Source organism: Xenopus laevis, chromosome 9_10L (genome assembly GCF_017654675.1).
Source record: "Xenopus laevis strain J_2021 chromosome 9_10L, Xenopus_laevis_v10.1, whole genome shotgun sequence".
In the NCBI taxonomy this organism is placed as follows: Eukaryota; Metazoa; Chordata; class Amphibia; order Anura; family Pipidae; genus Xenopus; species Xenopus laevis.
Window position 1 is genome coordinate 80,210,409 of NC_054387.1, and position 21,742 is coordinate 80,232,150.

The 21,742-nt window shown below is 38.2% G+C and overlaps 1 protein-coding gene across 2 annotated transcripts in view; it reads right to left on the minus strand.

Moving 5' to 3' along the window:
• Nucleotides 1–2,339, minus strand: part of znf385b.L (zinc finger protein 385B L homeolog) — a 289,009-nt gene extending 286,670 nt beyond the window's left edge. The window contains exon 1 of one of the 2 annotated variants that reach the window (XM_041575943.1): nt 2,174–2,339. The gene's annotated coding sequence lies outside the window, so the exon portion shown is untranslated. The remainder of the gene's footprint in view (nt 1–2,173) is intronic. The other variant, XM_018236005.2, reaches the window with a different exon arrangement.
• Between the last annotated feature and the right edge of the window lie 19,403 nt (nt 2,340–21,742).

The window sequence follows — 21,742 nt, forward strand, 5'->3', positions numbered from 1 at the left end:
AAATAAATCAGAGGCATTTGTACTTTCCCAGTGTATTGATATATAATATTCAGGAAAGGGTTGCCCAACATGTTATCCTTTAGCTGTTGAACTGCAGATGGGCCCCAAATTGGACACTCCAGCAAGATGCACAGTAATTACATGTTAGTGAGTACATAAAGCCAGTTAGAGAGACTTCCCATGGTCTCCATTTGAAATTTTAACCATAACTTCAAACCAACCCAGCATTCTCTTGTGTTCTATGTCCCTTACAGACCAGTGTGCAAGCAATCCAAAATAACAGGTTACCATAATAATATGTTCATAGGAGCAAGGAGGATATATTTAGCACTGTGTTTGGATACTACACTTCTGCACAATTATGTAACCAGGAACCCTCCTGAACTTCTAGCATCTACCTATCAATTCAGTCATCTCAAATGGTTTATTTTGTATTATATATCTGGGTTACTGGATGACAGTCCCAGCCTACACTGATCATGATGTACACAATGTCGGAACAATTACTCAGCCCACCACAGGCACATATGCACACACACACATACACACTGGCACAAACACACACAATAGCACAAGCAGACACACTGGTACATGCACACACACACTGGCACAAGCACACACACACTGGCACAAACACACACAATGGCACAAGCAGACACACTGGTACATGCACACACACAGACTGGCACAAGCACACACTCTGGCCATCTACACAAACACACACTGGCACAATCACGAACTGCACAAACACTGGCACAAGCACACACTCTGGCCATGCACACATACACACACACTGGCACAAGTACAAACACTGGCACAAGCACACACTCTGGCCATGCATACACACACACACACACACACTGGCACAAGCACACACTCTGGCCATGCACACATACACACACACTGGCACAAGTACAAACACTGGCACAAGCACACACTCTGGCCATGCATACACACACACACACACACACACACACACACACTGGCACAAGTACACACTCTGGCCATGCACACACACACACACACACATACACTGGCACAAGCACACACTCGGGCCATGTACACATACACACACACACACACACACACTGGCACAAGCACACACATACATACACAATGGCACAAGAACACAAAATGGCATAGAGACATGCTGGCACATGCACACACTAGAATATACACTCAATAGCACATGCACACACTATGACACATGTACACACACTATGGCACAGCACACACACTGGAATATGCACCCACAGGCACAATCACAAACAATGGCACAGGGAGATGTGCTGGCATTTGCACATACACTGACACATGCACACACACTAGAATATATAGTGGAACCTCAATTTTACATCCCCTGCTTTTATGTTTTCCATTATTTTCCATTGTTGTTTTTTGGTCCCACCTATATATTATGCATGATAAATTTCCAGTTTTTTACATTTTCCTGGATTTTACACCATCTTTTTCTGGTCCCCTGAAAAAAGTAAAATGGGGGTTCTACTGTACACACACACTAGCACATGTACACACACTGGCAAATGGAAACATAACAAAACGTGTGACACAAGCACACAGACAGGTACAGGCATAGGCAGCCACCACATAAACAAAGGCACATGCCCTCACTGGCACAAACATACACAACAATCAACACTAGTATAAGAATAGTATAATACACATGCAAGCATACAAACACTTATACAGACAAGCACACAAATACTCACATGTACACACACTAAATGCACACAAAACCCCAGGCACATCTGCTGCAATGTTAGGGAGCAGAGGCCAAAGCAGTCGTCTAACCTACATTTTATTTATAAAACCCCCAGCGTAACCTACATTATATTTCTATACATCTATCTCCGACTCTCCCGAGTAACCTACAGTATAAATCGGAAGGGAATGTGACTTGTGAGTAATGCACTGACAGGGATAAGTCTCATTGCAAGTGACGGGTCCCAGCTAGTAACACACACACACTCACTGCCCATGTATCACAGATGCCCCTATAGAGCGGCAGGGCTGCAGCCAGTAGCCCCGGGCTAGTCACTAGCAGTACAAGTTCAATAAGCCGGGATGAGTCCCCTCACTGCCGGGGAATCCGCACAAGCAACTTATTTCAATCTGCCCAAGTGGCGGGAGAGGCAGCAGGAGAATTCCTTACCTTGGCAGGTGGCGCGGGAGAGCGAGTGACAGAGGTACTGGTGCCCGCAGTTGCCGCTCTGATTGTTGGTGCCGCTGTCCCTCTCAGTAGCGATCAGCTGAGGCTTTTCCCTCTTGCGCTGCGAAAGCTTAGGCTCTAGGACCAAGGGGAGCGCATGCGCACTGACGCCAGGTGATGGGCAGCCCTGCTGTTCCTATCCAGTAGCCTTGTCCTCAGGGCAGCGGGCTACAAGTTTCATGTTGTGCTGCAGCGTGTGCGCCAGTGCATTTAGTGAGCGACCACTACACATCCATGTACGTAGTGAAGATGTCATCAGCAATGAACACCGTTATATAGGAGACTAGAGTCATAAGTATTACATTGTATGATTAATGTTAATAACTGGAATCATTTACTGTGCAATCCAATGTACTGGGAACCTCCAGCTGCCTTTATGCACCAATTCCCACAATCCCTTGACAAACAGAAACATTTGCAAAGATAAAAAAAAAAAGACTTTTCCCAATTACTTACTCATTTCTATGTGTGACTGTTTTTCTAATATTTAAGTGTAAAGTTGTTTTTGTCACCTTCTTTTTTGTCACCTTCTTCTAAAGCAGCTCTGGGATGATGAGGGGTCGCCGACTCTTTAACTGTTCTAAATTGATACATTTAGTTGATAAATTTCTTATCTTTGTCCCTGCTGAACAGAATCCCTAAGTTTCATTAAAGGAAGCATTGAAAGAATTGATACAATAGTTGCTAATACTCCAGAGATGCTGTTGAGAAACTAAACTAAATCAAGGGGCATATTTATCAAGGGTCGAATTTCGAATTGAAAAAACTTCGAAATTCAAATTCAAAAAGACCAGCCGAAATTAAGTTTCTTGGTCGAATAGGTCCATTTTTGATCAGATAGGTCAGCAGAATTCAAATCGTACAGATCGAAGGAGTAAGGCGTTTGATCAAATTTGATTCAAAGTTTTCCCCCAAAAAAACTTTGATTTTGCAAAGTCCACCAATTGACTCCGAATAGGTCCCCCATAGGCTAAAACAGCAATTCGGCAGGTTTTAGATGGCGAATGGTCGAAGTCGAATTTTTAAATAGCCAGTACATGACAAACTTCGAAATTCAAATTTTTTTCTAATTCAAATCATATTTGGACTATTCCGTAATTGAAGTACACAAAAAAAACTCGGAATTCTAATTTTTTTCATTCAAAAATTCACCTCAACCTTTGATAAATCTGCCCCTAAATGTTGCAAAATTGTAACAGTTTAGAGTCTGCACCTGAATTACTGAGCTGCCAAACATTTAGTTTCATTCATTTTTCAGCAGCATCTCTAGGGTATTAGCAACTATTATATCAAATCTAACAGCTGCCTGTAATGGAACTCTCTTTGTCCCCGCTCAGCAGACCCTAGCAACCAGATAGCTGAAATTGCTGGAGAGATGCTGAATAAAAGGTTAAATAATTCAAAAACTACACATAATTACAAATGAAAACCAAGTGCAAATTGTCTCAGAATTTCATATGCATCATACTAAAAGTTCATTTAAATATGAACAACACCTTTAGTGCCTCCCTGTGTCTTTAGCAATTGGTAAGTAAATAATAATGTTCTTTATAGTAAAAAACTCAATTATTTTCCCTTAATATACACCTTCCCTAGACACAGTTTTCCCTTACACACCCTTCTCATACACACCTTTTCCATACACACCTTCTTATGCACCCCTTTCCTACACACACATTACCTGCATGCACCTTTCCTAGACATACCTTTTATTTGCACACTTTTCCTACACACATATTTCTATACACACCTGACCTACACACACTTTACCTATACACACCTTTCCCTTGTACATCTTTCCTATAAAAACTTTTCCTATACACACCTTTCCTAAGCACAATTTCATACACAGATCTTTTATATACGCACCTTTCCTTTGAGGACCTACAGTATAACCCACATTTTCATATTCCCTCAAATTACCAATTGAGGACCTTTATCCCTATATAGTATTCTATGACCACCAATCACAAAATGTATCTATTTGGCCCGCAAATTAACATTTTGCCAGCGTTTACAACATATTTCTTAATTTTTCAGGTTAAATGATGAGCAACATGAAGTGGAGGTACTGTATATGTAACGGGGAAAAGAAAAGGATATAGACCAAAGACACAAACGCCTTTTCATTTAATTTATGTACAAAACCATTTCACTACACATAATATGTTGTTGTTTTTTTTATCCCTTTTTGCTTTGCCTTCGTAACATTGAGTAAAAACCTAAGGCTATATCCACCCAGGAATTGTTACCAGACATGCTGAGTGTCAGTTAAATGGGAGAGAAGTAAAACTAATAGATTTCAGCAGTGCTGCACACCACGCCATTAGAATAGGTGTTTATGGCCCACTGCGTTCCATTCCCTTTTTTTATGGTTACTGCATACATTGCTTTTGCCTATGGATACAGCTGTTTAATAATAACACATCTTCTCACTGCAGGTACAGAAAGATTATTTCTCTTTATCTTAGTGCCATTTCTGTGTTTTTCACTTTCAATTTTCTTGTCAATAACCTCCATACTATTCACCTTTCTTGCCTATTGTAACTCGTGCCAAGTGTTGATGATAGTCCTCTGCTACATATTTACTTCTTTACTTTTCTGATCCCCAGTGCACCCAGTGTGCGCCATACTTTGCCACTTGCTTGGTGGTTCTGAAATTGACAAATAGCTGTTTTGGAAATAAACCAATTGGCTTTAATGCAAAAAAAAAAAGTTTTGCTCATTATTTCTCATTTATCCCCCATTTTAGTATTTTACCATTAAATGTTAATGACTTATATGGATGACATTTATTTTGTTTGCTAAAGAATTATGTTTCCTGAACACTTTTATAGTGGAGGTGGCAGCCAACTTGCTGTGCCCACAGTTGATAACTTTGGGCAGCTGTACCATCCAAAATTTTTTCATTTAAAAGTTCTCTAGGCAGTGCTGGTCTACAGTTGAGGCCGCCAAGGCAAGCCATGTTTCCCCCCCCCCATTCATTATTTACATCAGTTTCAATCCTAATGAAGCTAATGAATGAAGTTGCTTACCATGAACATGGATATACCACCATTCACTAATGATCTCTATGATATGCTGTAACACCAAGCCTTGATATTTTAGTTCCTGCACACAAACACCCAATGGTCTTTCATGGCACAGAAGCTCCTTAGATATTTGGCAGGGCATCAGCTATTTATAATGTGTGGGCACAAGTCAATGTTGAATCATAGGTAGGAAGAAGGACCAGCACTTTAAATCTTTCACTGATGAGTAAGTTTGGAGTGCTGGTATGCATACAACAGAAAAGGATTTGGAATTATTTCTTAGGATAACAGGTCCCCTTTAAGCAGTAAGCATTCTGATAGGTAGTTGGGCTTAGCATTGCCACTGATAATTGTTAAATCCAAAAAAAAAAGAAATCCAAATATTACCCTGCTTAGAATATTTCTAGATTCAGGCTTTTGTAAATCTGCTCCCCCGTGGCATATTTATCAAAGACTATAATATGGTTTACTTTATTTAGAATTTTTCTGACTATTTGGTAGATATTTATGCATCAAAATTATTCCGTCAATTTTGAAAAAACTAAAACCATAAGTAAGACTGAAACCCAGACGGAAAAAGTAAAACGCTATGAAATCAAAACATGTCATTTGATCTTTTCAAGGATGTAAGCAACCATTTCCAAAAAGTTGGAAAATCTCTATAGGGCAGGTCTAGAGAGATTCCCCGCAGTTCCAGATGTTTTGCAAGTTATTATGAAAAAAAATAAATATAGAATTTCCTGACATTAATGAAAATGTTTATTTTTAAAACTCAAGTCAATGGAGACTTGATGATTCATAAAAAGCTTGCTGTAAATGGATTGTAACATGTTTAAGATTGCTACAGCTCAGAAAGAAACTTAATGTGGCCATAGACGTTAAGATTTTTCTCTCCCTAACAACCAATTTTAGTACGATCCAATCTGTCAAATTATCATGAGGTTAGTGGGCACCAAAGAATGTCGCATATAATAAGTTTAAATCCGACATCAGTCAGAAAATGGATCAGTCGGGTTAGAAAATTTGCATCTTTCACAGTGAAATGTATTCATTGTCCAATTGTTTGCAGGACCAAGCAGACAGCTACCCACAGTTTTCCTAGCTTCAACTAGAGGCTAATTGTTGTGTACTTCGACTAGGGAATAGTCCATATTCGATTAAAATTTGAAAAAAAAAACTAAAATTCAAATATCGAAATTTATCATATACTGTCTCTTTTTACTTCTTTTTACTTTACAAAATTTTACTTCGATTATTCACCATCTAAAACCTGCCAAATTGCTGTTTTAACCTATGGGGGACCTCCTAGAACCTACTTGGAGTGAATTGCTGGACTTTGAAAAATCAAAGTTTGAATCAAATTTGATCGAATGCGCTGTTACTTCGATTCGTACTATTGGAATTGATTGAAAACAAACCTATTCACCTGGAAAAAAAACGTAGATTTTTTGATAAATTTCGATTGGTCTTTTTTAATTAAAATTTTGAAGTTACGGGAGTTCAAAAAAACTCCCATTACTGCGAAATTCAACCCTTGATAAATCTGCCCCTTATGAAGGCCAATTTATCAAAGGATGGATTTTAGTGGTTTTAGAGGTTATTGAAACCACGACAAAACTCACTTTCTCATGAAATTTATTAAAAGATCTGAATAAAAAAAAGTACAAATGGAAAACAATATGCCAAAAAATACTAATACCCCGAAAGCCTCTAAAAATTTAATTTTTTTGGACAATTCCTAGTGAAAAAAGTCCAAAAACCTCTAATAGTCAGAAATGATTTCAAATGATAGGATCAGAGCAGCTCCCTTCTATAGGACCTCGACAACTTTTGTATACAAGTTTTGTATTAGAGGTTTTCGTGGCTTTTACACTTAATTAATCTCAAATTTTTAGAGCTTTACTATATAACATTACTTGCAGTAAGCTATAGATACTTTATTAATCTTGAGTATAGCATTTGGTAACAGTTGATATTGGAACCACCTGTATACTACTAATTTTTGCTCCCTAGAAATGGTCGCTATTTGCATGATTTATGATATGTACCTGGTAAGGTCCCCTCTGGTTATTTTGTACACTCTGCAAATACTATTTGAATATAATAGTTGACATATTTATAGCGATTATATTTATAGTTATTTCATTGGACATTCTGTTACTTTATGGATTGTATTTGAGAGATATACATAGTAACAATTAAATAACACTACTTTTAAGTATGTCACTCTTTGTTATCATTTGCTATTTATACTGAATATTGGGGTAGTGGTAGACGCAACAGTGCTGGGCTAGGTTATTGTAAGTGTTTTTAATGATTTATATCTGTTGAAAGGCTTTTTTGTAACAAATAAAATTGTGCCTGTTTATTACATAAGCCGAGGTGTGGCTCTCTATATAAGAAATAATTTATATATTTTATGTAGAATGATATAAGATATAATAACTGATATACTACAAGCACCTTCTTACAAGTATATAGATGCACTCAGGAAAAAATATGTCAAAATCAAAAGGAGGAAATTCTAAAGGAGAACTGACTCCTGCTACATTGTATTTAGAAAGTTATTTCAGAAGTTAAATTATTTTGGGTGGGCATCCCCTTACTCAGATTGCCTCCTATTTTTAACAGTAAAAAAAAGTATGTGTGTTTTTATTATTGCATAAGAGTTAGTTCAAAAACTGTTTCAGATGCGGTTTAACCTGCTAGAGAACTGTCTTTTAGGTGTTCTTGAACAAGAACAATACAAAAGCTGAGGTTGCTAAATTAACTGCAACTGCAAGGTGAATCCAGACACTATAGGCATTTTTAATGCTTAGATTGAAATGCTTAAGTACCATTGAACTTGGGTGGGTTGGTGTTCATTGCTTACTAATTGCAGCTAGGTATGAAGTAAGAGAAAGGAGACCATTAGTTTTTATGAGTTAACTGACAGATGAACTGAAGTTTATAGTGGAATGTCCCTCCCTCCATGCAGGTAAAGACATTTATACTGTATATGCTGCATGTGCTCAGTACTAAAAGCAGGTAGAATCTTCCTCGCTATCACTTTCTGCATTTTCCTGATGTTTTGTGTCAGCAAGGTACGGTCAGCAGTGAATGTGGAGGGCTTAATATTTTTTCTGTATAGGGGCCTTCTGCTGATTGTGTCTGCCCGGGGTCTATCGGTAATTTTACCTGCTGAAATACTGAGAACATGGTTTCTAAAGAGAAGTCAATGTAGTGCTCAGCTAGTCACTGCAAATAAGCTGTAATTGTGCTGCAACAAATATGAAAAGGGGAAACTTTATGGTTATGTTTACGTCTCAGCTGATAATTATTTGATATAGGCTCTAAAATTCCGGATACAAGGCATGTCTATAATCTCCTTTCTTTGTGATTACCCCAATTCGCAATTATAAAAAAATAGTAGTGATGAGCAAAACTGGCCTTTTTCGCTTAACCAGAAAAATTCCCAAACTGCACAAAAATTAGCAAGCGTTTTTTTTCATGTTTTATTCTCGGCTCAAATGCATTGGAGTCAGTTGGATTTTTTTCTTGCACCAAATGCACTGACGTTAATGGGTGCAGGTGTTTTTTTCATACATGAAAATTGTAGAATTAAAACCTGCTAACATTTTTGGCATTTGCAAAGATCCGTTATCAAGAAACCCGTTATACAGAAAGCTCAGAATTACAGAAAGGCCATCTCTCATAGACTCCATTTTAAAAAATTTTTAAAAATGGTTTCCTTTTCCTCTGTAATAATAAACCTGTACCATGTACTTGATCTCAACTAAGATATAATTAATCCTTATTGGAGGCAAAACAATACTATTGGGTTTATTTACATTTTTTTTCAGCAGACTTAAGGTACTGAGAGATCCAAAGTACAAAGAACCCTTACTCAGAACACCCCAGGCATCCCAAGCATTTCAGATAACAAGTCCCATACCCAGCGCCGTTTCTGTATCCATTGCCGCCTGAGGCGGCTCCAGTAATGCCGCCCCCCCAGCCCGATTCACGCTAGTGCGGAGAGCGCAATTGCGCTCTCTCGCCCTAGTAAAGCCGAATTTCCGGTTCAAAAACCGGAAATTCGGCTCTTAAAGGCACCAGGAGCGGCTTTTTGCCGCCCCTGGAAACCTAGCTGGCGATGCCGCCTGAGGCGAGCGCCTCAGCTCGCCTCATTGGCGGATCGCCCCTGCCCATACCTGTATCAAGTGAAAAAATTCACTTATCCTTAAAAATAAATCATAAAACGTCTTAACGACTGTCCTGCCTTTATATGTTCATTGATTGCCTTTTCTGTAGCACAGCACCTTCTCTTTCTCCCGCTTGCCCTCTTTAAATAGGTAAAGGTTTGCATTTAATTTACTATAGCATACAAAATATTCCGGTAATAGGATATGTAAACATGAGTGGAATAATACTCTTCAGGTTCTGGTGCTAACATCCTATTTAATGTCCTCTGAAACATTTAGAGGCAGGATTGGAAGTGAAAATTTTATAGGACAAGGTCATAGGGATAAGTACATCCACAGTAGATCATGGGTCATATTACAAATCTATGGAAAAGCTTGATTGTAAAGGTGACTTCTCTTGGCAGGACTTGAATGTTGGCAGAGAGGTATTAAAAATCCTGTAAGCAGAGAAAGAAAGAAAGAAAGAAAGAAAGAAAGAAAGAAAGAAAGAAAGAAAGAAAGAAAGAAAGAAAGAAAGAAAGAAAGAAAGAAAGAAAAAGAAAGAAAGAAAGAAAGAAAGAAAGAAAGAAAGAAAGAAAGAAAGAAAGAAAGAAAGCACAAAATAAGAGTTGACAGCTGAGATGGGAAATATCACAGTAGTGAAGCTTTGTAGGAAAATATAATTGATTCATGTTTGGATCCACTAAAAAAATGATTTCATCTTTAAAAGGGACAATGAGTGCACAAAGTAGTGCAATGCTGAAACTGATCAGGCTCTTTTATTTATGTCTTATTCTTTTTTGTGGTGGGCATGATGCAGCTTTAATATATTTATATATTTATATATTTAATATATTTAATATAAATATTTATAGTGAATATTGTACCACCTATTGTAAAATATAAGGATGTTATATGGATGTTTTATGACCATATAAAGGCACAAGGAATAGGCCAAGTGGTTTTATACAGGTCATGGAACTCCAAGGTGACTTCTAAAATACTCATCTTTTACACAGGAAGTGCATTAATTATTATAATACACAAATTACAGAAATGACTAAACACTGACTAAACACCGATTATAGCTAATGACATCAGTGTGAATAAAGTAAGGGTATTATAAGTTACTGAAGAGTTTCATGACCATATAAAAGCATGAGGCCGAAGGCCAAGTGTTTTTATACAGGTCATGGAACTCCGAGGTGACTTCTAATATCCTCATATTTTGCAGGGAGTATTTTATTTATTATAATATATAAGTTTCAGTGAGTCATGTGACAGAAATGACATCACCATTGCTTTTGTGAAACCATCAGCTCCTGATCTTCTAAATGGCTTCATGGCAAAACAACTTCATTAATAGCCAATATTGAGGTACACCTTTCCCTGCACAAAATATCATCTTCAGTCTTTCCTTGTCCTTTAATTAGGTACTCAAAATGTTTATACAACTGTACTGTTCATATTAAAATATGTTGACTTTTACTATATGGCCAAAAGTTTAAGGACACCTACAGGCCTGAATTTGTGGCGAGGCAACAAAGATCTGGGGCGGCATGGGGGGAATGTGGGCACTGGGATTGTGCAGCCTACGGGCGCCCACCCAGGAAATCCAGCTATGGACACCTACCCACAGCACTAGTCCAAGAGGTACTGGCGCCCAAGTCAAGTGCCCTTTTGCGTCTGCTTAACGCAACAGCATATGCTTTTCTCACTGTTCTGTTCCTGGCTCTTGTTTGCCTGTTCACTCACTACAACCCCATCACTGAGGAACTTTTGCCTGCTGTGCTGAATCTATATCTAGTTTATTCAATGATTCTTTTTTAGGGGGGAATTCAGACCCCCTCAACCAATGTGACCTAAGCAGGTACCTTTTTTGACTACCTCTAGTCCTGGCCCTGCCTGCCTGTCCAACATCTCTTTCCAAGACCAAGAGTATTCATTATTCCTCTCTTTGTAACTAAAACAGTAATTTATCTGGGCAGGCTTTCTGCCAGATGTTAGAACATTGTTTGTGGGATTTGCTTGCTTCCATTTATGTGTCAGAGGATGGACACTGATAATGGACTGTCAGCAATGTTCCCGCTAATTATTTCTGCGCTCTGAGTGCACATTTTAAACTTGTGTGACCATTTTTAAAAACTGTGTGCACAATTTGGAATAAAGGCAAAATTTTGTATTTTCAGACAAAATTCATGATGCACACGACAATTTGTTGTATGTGCTGGCCTTAGAGGCAGAATTGACAGTCAGGCCTGGGTCACACTGGTATTTCAATGCATTCCATAGATGTTGAGTTCATGCCTCTGTGTACACCAGCCCTGTTTTTCTGCTCTTACCTTGTGCAAGGGGTTATTACCCTACTGGAACAGAAAAGGACATTTTCCAAACACAGAATTGTCAATATAATTGAATGATGTAGTTGCACCTGTGTCAGCAAAGATGGATGCAGCTGAAGCAACCAATAATAAAAGGAAGTGTTCATCTTCTTTTGCCATCTAGTGTAGCCAGAGGGCCCTCTAGTGGGCCAGGGCCCCTCTTGCAAAAATGTTTTTTCAGGCCCTCTGTTCTCCCTCCCCTGAATGAAAACACTGGTTACCACACGCTCCAAAAATCACGGGTCACATGAAATCTCTGGAAAAACTCCCAATTGTAGGACCCTTCCATAACTGCACTGCAGGGTCTATGTCCTATACAGTTACGCCACTGAGGGTAGCATCAATAATCTTTTTTGCTTTTATAGAACTGGAACTGACTTACTGACACTACACAGATATTGGTCTTAATATGTTGATATTAATATTCTTGTCTGTAATTTTCAAACAGTTGTCCTTAACTAACTAAAGTCATAATTATTATCATCATCCACTTTATCCTTATTAGTACTTGGTGCAACTGCTTGCACACATAGTGAAACTTTTGAAGGTTATAGTTGGAGGAAGAAGGAAGGGTTTTGGTATTTCACCACTGGTGACAATAGGACAAGAATCACAGGTGTTCCCAAAATTTACCCTCTGCCATTGAAGGCCTTCTAGCCCGTGTCTTGCTTATGCTGACCAGTTTAGAAGAAATACAGCAGTGGATATCTTATATACATCACTTAAGGAATATAAGACAATGTGATTAGAAGATGATACACCACTTGTACTGGATGCTTTAATTCAGTTAATAAAACTTACCTGCTACAGACATACTGGGGAAAGACTGGTATCAGATTGCAGTTAGTAAACCAGTCTGACTTCATTCAAGCATCTGAAATAAGATGACTCCATTTCTGAAATCATCCAAATGCAAATGAGCAAATTAGGGACCTTCAGCAAATTAAAGTGATATTGACACCTTTTGGGAAAATGCATGTTATTGTTTGGCCTGAAAACCATTTTCACGTGGCATTGTTTTCATTCAAAATGCTTTCAAAGAAATGTTTACTCCACTCAGTTTCCTCTGCACCTGTTGAGAAACGTGAGTCAAGCTAAAACTGGCATGTTTTGTGTGCATGTTACTTTGTTGCAGAATTGTTTTCAAGATATTACATTAGAACCAGAATATATGTGTGCTCAGTGGATCCATTGTCTCTTTTTTTTCTTACTTGCTAGCATTATACAAAAAACGCCTTGGATTAGAAATTCTTGTTTAATTCATGCAAAAAAAAACAGATTGCAACAAAAACTACACTGTATCATTCAATTTTACAAATTTGATTGTTTAAAAGTTTTTAAAAAATAAAATAACCTGGAAGTACATAACAAGTCCGTAATCGAGGTACAGGCAGGGATAAAGAGAAGGCGTAGAGTTCAAGGCAGGCGGCAGTAATCGTAGTCAAAATATCAGGCAGAAGTAAAACCAGGATATCAAAAGACAGGATAAATGCTTGAGGGAACAGATAAACTGAAGCCAGCTTGGGCATTCTCAAAATGGTGGACTAGCCCTTTAAAGATGATTTGGGGACAACATTGAATATGGCACCCCTTGGTGATGTCATGACACTCAGCGTCAACCGCCAGCGTCAACAGAGCCAGAAACCCAGAAGTGCGCACGTGAGCACCGACAATCTAGGAGAGATGCGCCGGGAGGTAAGGGACTTCAGCAATCTCCCATCGCATTATTTAGTACATTATTGGAGGAGAAAGGGTGTTCTATGAATTCTCTTAATTGGGGTATGGTTTGTCTTATATATTCTATAAAATTTGATCATATCAGATTTGCACACATGGAAACTATTACTTTTGTACTCAATAATTGCGTGTTTGACCTGTGTGTTGCTGTTTTACACATCTTTATATACCAAAAAAGCACTAGCAACTTCTAGTAAAGGTGGCCATAGACATTACAATTACGATCTTTCCTGGAAAAGATATTTCCAGGAAAGATTGTTTGTTTCAATACACACGTGTAGAGCTGAATCGTCAGATATACAGGTAGAAACAACAGAAATTCTACCTGTATCTACACTTACTCTAGGCAATGTTCGGTTGCCTCCAAAGGCACTCGATCAAAATTTTCCAGCCAGCCCGATCAACAAGCAGATTGACATCGAAGTCTTCTGCCGATAGTGGTCGTCTTGTCTCCCACCATACACATACCGTATATTCTAACAAAATTTGTTTTGCACGATATTATCGGTGCGCCTATGTCCACCTTAACTCTTCTCCAAATTCAAGGGACACCATGGGGCACATTTACTAAGCTCGAGTGAAGGATTCGAATGAAAAAAACTTCATATTTCGAAGTTTTTTTGGCTACTTCGACCATCGAATTGGCTACTTCGAACTTCGACTTCGAAAAGAACGATTCAGACTAAAAATCGTTTGACTATTGGACCACTCGATAGTCGAAGTTCTGTCTCTTTAAAAAAAACTTTGACTACCTACTTCGCAACCTAAAACCTACCGAGCACCAATGTTAGCCTATGAGGACCTTCCCCATAAGCTTTCTAAGTAATTTCTGATTGAAGGAAAATCGTTCAATCGATGGATTGAAATCCTTCAAATCGTTTGTTTCAAAGGATTTAAAGGTTCGATCAAACGATTTTTCCTTCGATCATTCGATCAAAGTTAATGCGATAAATCCTTCGGCTTCGATATTCGAAGTCGAAGGATTTTACTCCGATGGTCGGATATCGAGGGTTAATTAACCCTCGATATTCTACCCATAGTACATGTGCCCCCTTAAAATGAGAATAGTAAATGAACCACATGGACATCAGAAGGCCTGTTTTTTATTCCATGTTTGTGATAAAGACTTTAAAACAGGTGCTGAAACAAATGCAGGAAGGGGTAGTGTAAATAGGTAAAATGCATGGCTATTATTAGATAGAAAGGAGGTAACTTTGGAAATATTATTGAATGTTTTCTGCATTAGACATTTGCATTTGAATTGCTCAGCACCCAAGGGCTTGTATTTATTTTTGTGTGTATATGCTAGTTTTTTTCTTCCACAAGAGGCCTTTTGAGTTTCATTGTTTGTCTGGTAACCAGTCTTTTTTAAAGATGGTGTGCATTTACTTTTCGGCTGGTTATATCCACAAAGCATAAAGTTCACAAGGATCGACCCAAACTGCTCAAGCTTCAGTGTTTATTGTTTAACACAATATGTTTCGAGTCTCGTGAGACTCTTTGTCAAGTGTACAACAATATGTGGGAAAGGCATATAAATTAGTGTTATACAGGAAGTGACCTAATGAGGTAAGTACACACCCCCAACCAAAAAAGGGAAACAAAACATTTTTTTAGAAAATAATTGAAAAACAATTTTCTGCAAAGAAAGTCCAGTCCGTATTCAGTAAAGTTCATTTTCAAAAGGAGACTCTATGAGTTTGTGTTTTTCTTTCAATCTATGTTCGTATGTAGGTTACTGGTGTCACAAAGTGCTGTAAAAAAATAGAACATTACAACGGGCAAAATCTAGTACTGCCTATTACGGCCTACTTGCCCAATCTGTTTCTTGAAAAAATGGACATACTGACTTAGAGTACACTAGAACTCGAGGCAATTCTACATTAAAAGGGTTAACATATTCACTATACATTACCATAAGTGGAAATTCTGAAAATTTCTTAGTGCTTGGCTAAGGCAAGAGGTCAAAATCTGGAAAAGATAAGTTAAACATAGTGTTAGTATGAACAAGAGAATTACAAGAAACTTTTCACACACCCTTTAGGATTTACTGTGTTTAATTTCCTAATTTCGGCTGGTTATTTTCGATGAGCACATCCAGTAGTATTGCCAACTGCATTATTTGAGTTTAATACATAATAATATTTTTAATATAACCTGATGAGAACTGCTGGATCTGTGAACTTTGACTTCACATCTGAATCTTCTACTTGTTATTTGCTTGTGAACTTTAAAAGCTAGACCAGGTGTTGTAATCTGAATTATCTTGTACCTGTTCCTTGACTAAAAAACATTGCAGCATAGACTGTTTTCTTGGCTGTGTCCTCTTATGTAACATCATTAAAGGCAATTTTGTTTTAGACTCATAAATTAGGGTTGACATTTTGCTTATACTGTAAATATCTTTAGCATATCCTGGTTTTCTTTCTACTCCAGCTATGGCCACTGGCTGTACTGCTTTGGGTGACAACAAGCTGGGCTCTAATAAGAATGAACAAATTAAGGATCTAGCAAGCTAAATACTAACAATTAACTGATGGACTAGAAGTGTCTAAAGTACAGGTATGTGGGGGCCTGTTATCAAGAATGCTCAGGACCTAGGATTTTCAGGATACGGTGTCTTTCTGTAATTTGGATCTCCATTTCTCCATTTCTTTCTACTAAAAAGTCCTTTAAACATTATTTAAGCACAGTAGGATTTGTTTTGCCACCAATAAGGATGAAACATATCTTAGTTAGGATCAGGTACAAGGTACTGTTATTATAACAGAGAAAAATTAAATGATTTTTAAAATTTTGAATTATTTAATTTAAATTGAGTCTATGGGATCTGACCTTTCTGTAATTCTGTAATTTTGGATAATGGATTTCTAGATAATAGATCCCATACATGTAATAGCAAAATCTTGAATTAGTATTTCTACATTTTTTGATACATTGTTTATTTTTCCACTTGTCACTGTTTGATTCATTGTTGCTTCTACAACATGTATATTTCAGGGGATATTGATTCTCTTTTAAGATCTGTATTCCAGCTCTGTGAGTTTTTAAGCATTCTGGCTAGTTTTTATCTGTCTATATAACTTAAAAGGCAATTTCACCTTCACACAAGTTGCAAACAATATTAATAGTTGCTAACATTTATATCATATTTGCAGTATGGTAACATTAAAACATTCAGCATGTTTAATACTTGTAGATAGATAGATCGATAGATTGAAAGATATATATATGATAGATGATAGATAGATAGATAGATAATCAGGTCCCTATAATTCCTAAAAGGAGAACTAAACCCCCTAAAAACCCTTACCCTACATCAGTGATCCACAACCAGTGGCTTGTGAGCAACATGTTGCTCTCCAACCCCTTGGATTTTGCTCCCAGTGGCCTCAAAGCAGGAGCTTATTTTTGAATTCCAGGCTAGTTTTGGCTGTATAAAAACCAGATGTACTCCCAAACAGAGCCACCTGTAGGCTGCCAGACCACATTTGGGCTACCAAATAACCAATCACAGCCCTTATTGGGCAGCCCAGGAACTTTTTGTATGCTTGTGTTGCTCCCCAACTCTCTTTACGATTGAAGGTGGTTCACAGGTAGAAAAGGTTGGGGACCCCTGCCCTACATAGACCCCTCTCCCTGCTCCCCCCCAGCCTAACTGCTACCCCGGTAGTTCGGTAATCTTCTGGTCTTCTCCCTTCACTTCGGCCATTTCCGTGACTTTTGGCGCAGGCACAGTTGTCGTAAAATGGAAGATTGCTCCAACTGCGCATGCACCGATACACGGCTCTCATTCTGAAGATTACCGAAGTGTGGGAAGATGGCGCCTGTGTACTCCGATGCCCTGAATCTGCACCGAGGGGTAAGTTAAGAGTTAGGGGCATTTACCAGGGGTAGCAGCTAGGCTGGGGGGGGGGGAGCAGGAAGGGGTGTCTATGTAGTGTTGGGGGTAGGTTTTTTTTAAATTAAGAGTTTAGTTGTCTTTTAAGGTTGGCATTCCTGATCCCAGGACATGATCACATCACTGAGCCAGTCAGTGATGCCATCATGACATATTCTGTAAAGCAGTGTAGATCAAACACTTGTCCTTCCTTTCCATGCACGTTTTCAGGTTGTTTATACAATTGGCTGAATATTCCCCATATATCTCAATCCTAATACATGGCAGACCCCATTCAAGCCTCCCCTTTCCTCGTGGGCCCCTGCAGCCCCAATTTCTGCTTTCTCTAAAGTTCCACCATTACTGCTAAGGAATATCCAGGCTGCTGATGTTGTAAAGAGAATTTCAGTGTCTTTCAGAAAGAGAACACATGAATTATTTGTGTCTTGTGCTTTGTTAAAATCTCAGCCATAAAATAGAAGTACTGTTGTTATAACAGGAAGGGAATGTATAGTCATGAAGCTATACTTGTTAATGAGACAGAAAATGCAATAATAATTTCAGAAATAAGGAAACCACTTAAATATGGCGTTACTGTTGTTTATGTTACAGGAAGGAACATAACTTTGCTTCTGAGTAAGACAAGGTTATTAGTGTCTGGGAATTGCTGGACTTTCTTTAAAACCGAATACGTAATGCAATGTAATTTCTTGCTGAGGGTGGAGTTTCACAGGGTTCAATAGTTGAGCTTTAACACTGAAAAGGAGGATTATGGCAATTGCCATTAATTTTAATAAACAAAAAGCATAAAATAATGCGCTTTACTGCTCCATGGATGTTATGTACATGGGATGATAGAGGACCTGACACATGGCTTAGAGTGCAGAGCTCTCAGGTGTAAGGGAGTCTTGAGAAAGGCTCCAGAGGGTAATGTGCCCCCTGGCACTTATTTTCTGCAGCACCTGAATGATTTACAGAGAAGGGTATTTTAGGGGAGGAACACATGCCACCAATGTGCAGCACCTTTAGTATGTAGGGAATACAGAAACAGGTACAACTATTTATTCCTCTCACTAAGAGAGAAAAGAATTGTACATGAGAGTGGCTGGTGCAAAGCCAAGGAGGTGTGCCAAAGCCAACGACAAGTGAATTCGGGACAAAAACCATGCTGTGTTGACCTGTTTTTCACACTTTGAACCTTGCATCCCTGTGACAAATGGACTCTCATAGGACTCACTTATAACTGCAAGTGCAGTGTACAATCGCCATTTTTAGGCCATAATGAAGAGAACATGCATTTTTGCTCAGCACAATTGCATCCAATGCATTAAAACATGCTTCTCTGGAAACTGCATTCATAATTCATTCATGTATCTTTTATATTTCAAGACTATTAACCTTCCCTAACAGAATGCTCCAGACACATTTCTATGGACCACAAATTTTAGGGGCAAATCTATCAACCACAAAATTAAATCCATTTCTATTCAATCTTATGGGATATTTATAAGTGTGTTTATCAAATGGTGAACTCAAAGGGGCAGATTTATCAAAATGTGAGATAACAGCTCACCACAGAAAAACTCACCCATTTTTTGTTCATTTCTATGGGATTCTTAGAACCATATTTGTCAATGGGTGAAATCTAGAGTTCATACAGACAAATGCAAGAAGTCCTCTGCACTTACCCATTATCAATATATTAAGGACATTGAGGCATTTTGTGCCTTAAATTACAAAAAAAAATGCCTTACCCTTTAAACAAAACAGGGATTGTTTGTCCATATATTGCAATATATTTAAGCTGCCACTTCAAAGACATCCCTGATCCCAACCCTTTCCAGCTATAGTCAGGTGATCCCAGTGGTGGTCAATAAAAGTGCAACCATGTTTGGGAGTTTTAACCTTGAAAGCAGCTAGTAAATTGCAGGTACAACTTAGTCCCTGTGTAAAATGTATAATGAAGCAATAGAATTCTATTAAATTAGATGACTCAGGGATGACTTTGACATGGTTTGATGTCGTTGGCCATCTTAAAAATATTGTATTATATGGACAAACAATCCCTTTTTTGTTTAAAGGGTAAGGCATTTTTAGTAGCTTAAGGCACAAAATGCCCTTAATATATTTATAATGGGTGCAGAGGACCTCTTGTATTTGTCTGTATGAATTGTGTGGTCACAGCCTCCCTGCATAATGGTTTAAAAATGAGTGGCGAGCACAACTTTCCCTTGTTTGAAAGTTATAGTTCACCATTTGATTCTTAAAATCCCATAGGAATGAATAGAAAATAATTGAGTTTTTCTTTGGTGAGCTCTAATCTCACATTTTGATATATCTGCCCCTTCTGATCAATTAATAAATACACCTCTAATATTCCCATAGAAATGAATACAACGTGAGTGAGGAGTCAAAATTATAAACCAAATAATATCTACCAGTGTTTCCAAACTCTCTAGCAGATACATTTTATAGACAATTCATAAGGGAGGGTATTTGGAAGAAAAGAAAAATACAGTCAGCAGAAATTTACTGTATAAAGAACAGCTCATGGTATTTAATATACTTCTGTGAAAAAGTAATCAGAATCATGGAGCAAGGAAATGCAGTTAATGTAGTATTATATATTTAGACTTGGCTAATGCACTTGATTCTTTGACCTATGGGACATGATTGGATTAAAAAAGATCTAGCCAAGGAGAGAATATTTATAAGTGGATAGAGGGCTGGCTGAAGGACAGATACTCACCGGCCTTTTACTTTGACTAAAAATGTAAATAATGTACCACAGGGTTCAGAACTGGGCCCAATTCGTCACAATTTATTTATTAATGAACCATGTGTAAGTAGGTCAGGAAAGTAAAGTAACATTTCTTTAGATGAAGCTAAATGATTTAATGTAATACACACAGCTTGTAGGGGACCATTTATTACAGGGATTGGAGAAATGAGCAAGTTAGAGATAGATGAAGATCAGCCAATTTTAGAGCTATTTTTAGGTATTAGGAATATGGGTGACTACATAGAACCAACAGGGTAAGATGTTGTCAGTAGGGCAACTCAACAATATCACAACAAGATGCAGACAGTAGAGCCAGTAAGCAACAACATGGTAAGAATGTGATAGTAGTAAGATAATACACCAACTGACAAGTCATAAAGCAAACCATATACCAAAAAAGCATCAAACAAAGGCTGTTTTATCCTGGGCTTTGTTCCCAGGGTCAGATTGGGTTTGTGGGAAAAAATGCAGTGGGCCTCACCGCCATGGCCGGCTACCCCCTAGCTGGGAACTATAGGTGCTGCTCTCCCCCCTTGACCATCGATCGTGGCTAATAAGAGAAGGGTAAAAGTGTAGGGTGCAAGGGGGGGGGCTGGTTGATGAAGGAAGGCTCTGGACCTACTGTGCGGAGGAGCTAGCAACTGGAGTTGGTGGCCCTGAGGTGGCAGATCCAGCACACTCAAGTCCTCATCAGGTTTATTCTTTCTTTTTTTTTAACTTTCTCTTTATTGGGTTTTCACATTTTCATTTACAATAAAGCATTGGTTTTCCACATTTTCTTTTACAATAAAGCCTTCATTTTACATCCAATAAGCTTGTGTTTTATTCACCTAATTGGTACAATCATGAGGCATTTATCATTACCAGGAAAAAACTATGAGTATGCCATCCATACTCAAGGATTGACAGCTAACTCAGGATAAAAAAAGAAAAATGGAAACCAACAAAAAAAAAGGTCAAAAAGAAAAAACTCTTCCTTGGGTAAGTCCCCTACAAAGGTATTACTGTAGTATTTGTGCTTAAATATTGGTGGCTATAGCTATGGCTGTGGCTCCCCCCTTTATTAGCCCTTTCCATCCAAGATCCTGTTTAATCATGAATGTTGAAATGAAAAGAAAAAAAAATGACCGAGTGATTGATCCTGACCAGGTCAGTTCCAATAGACCCCTATACAATCTGAGTAGAGTCCCAAGCAGACCAAATTCTGTCAAAACTGTCCACCGTATCGTTACAAAGTGCCGTTAAGTATTTCATCGTCCCAATGAAGCGGACTCTTTCCAAAAAGTCTGTTTCAGATGGGGGGTGGGTACATTTCCATTTCCCCGAAATTGCACATATTGCCCCAGTAAATAAAGCATTCACCAGCTTTTGCATAGGGTTTTTGAGGCTGGGGATTCTTTTCCCTAGTATGAAAACCAAAGGATCGGGATGTACGTCAAGAAGTAACACTCTTTATAACCAAAGTCTCACCTTTGTCCAATATGATTGAATGCCAGGGCAGGTCCAGAACACATGTATTAATGTCCCCTTCATATTACAG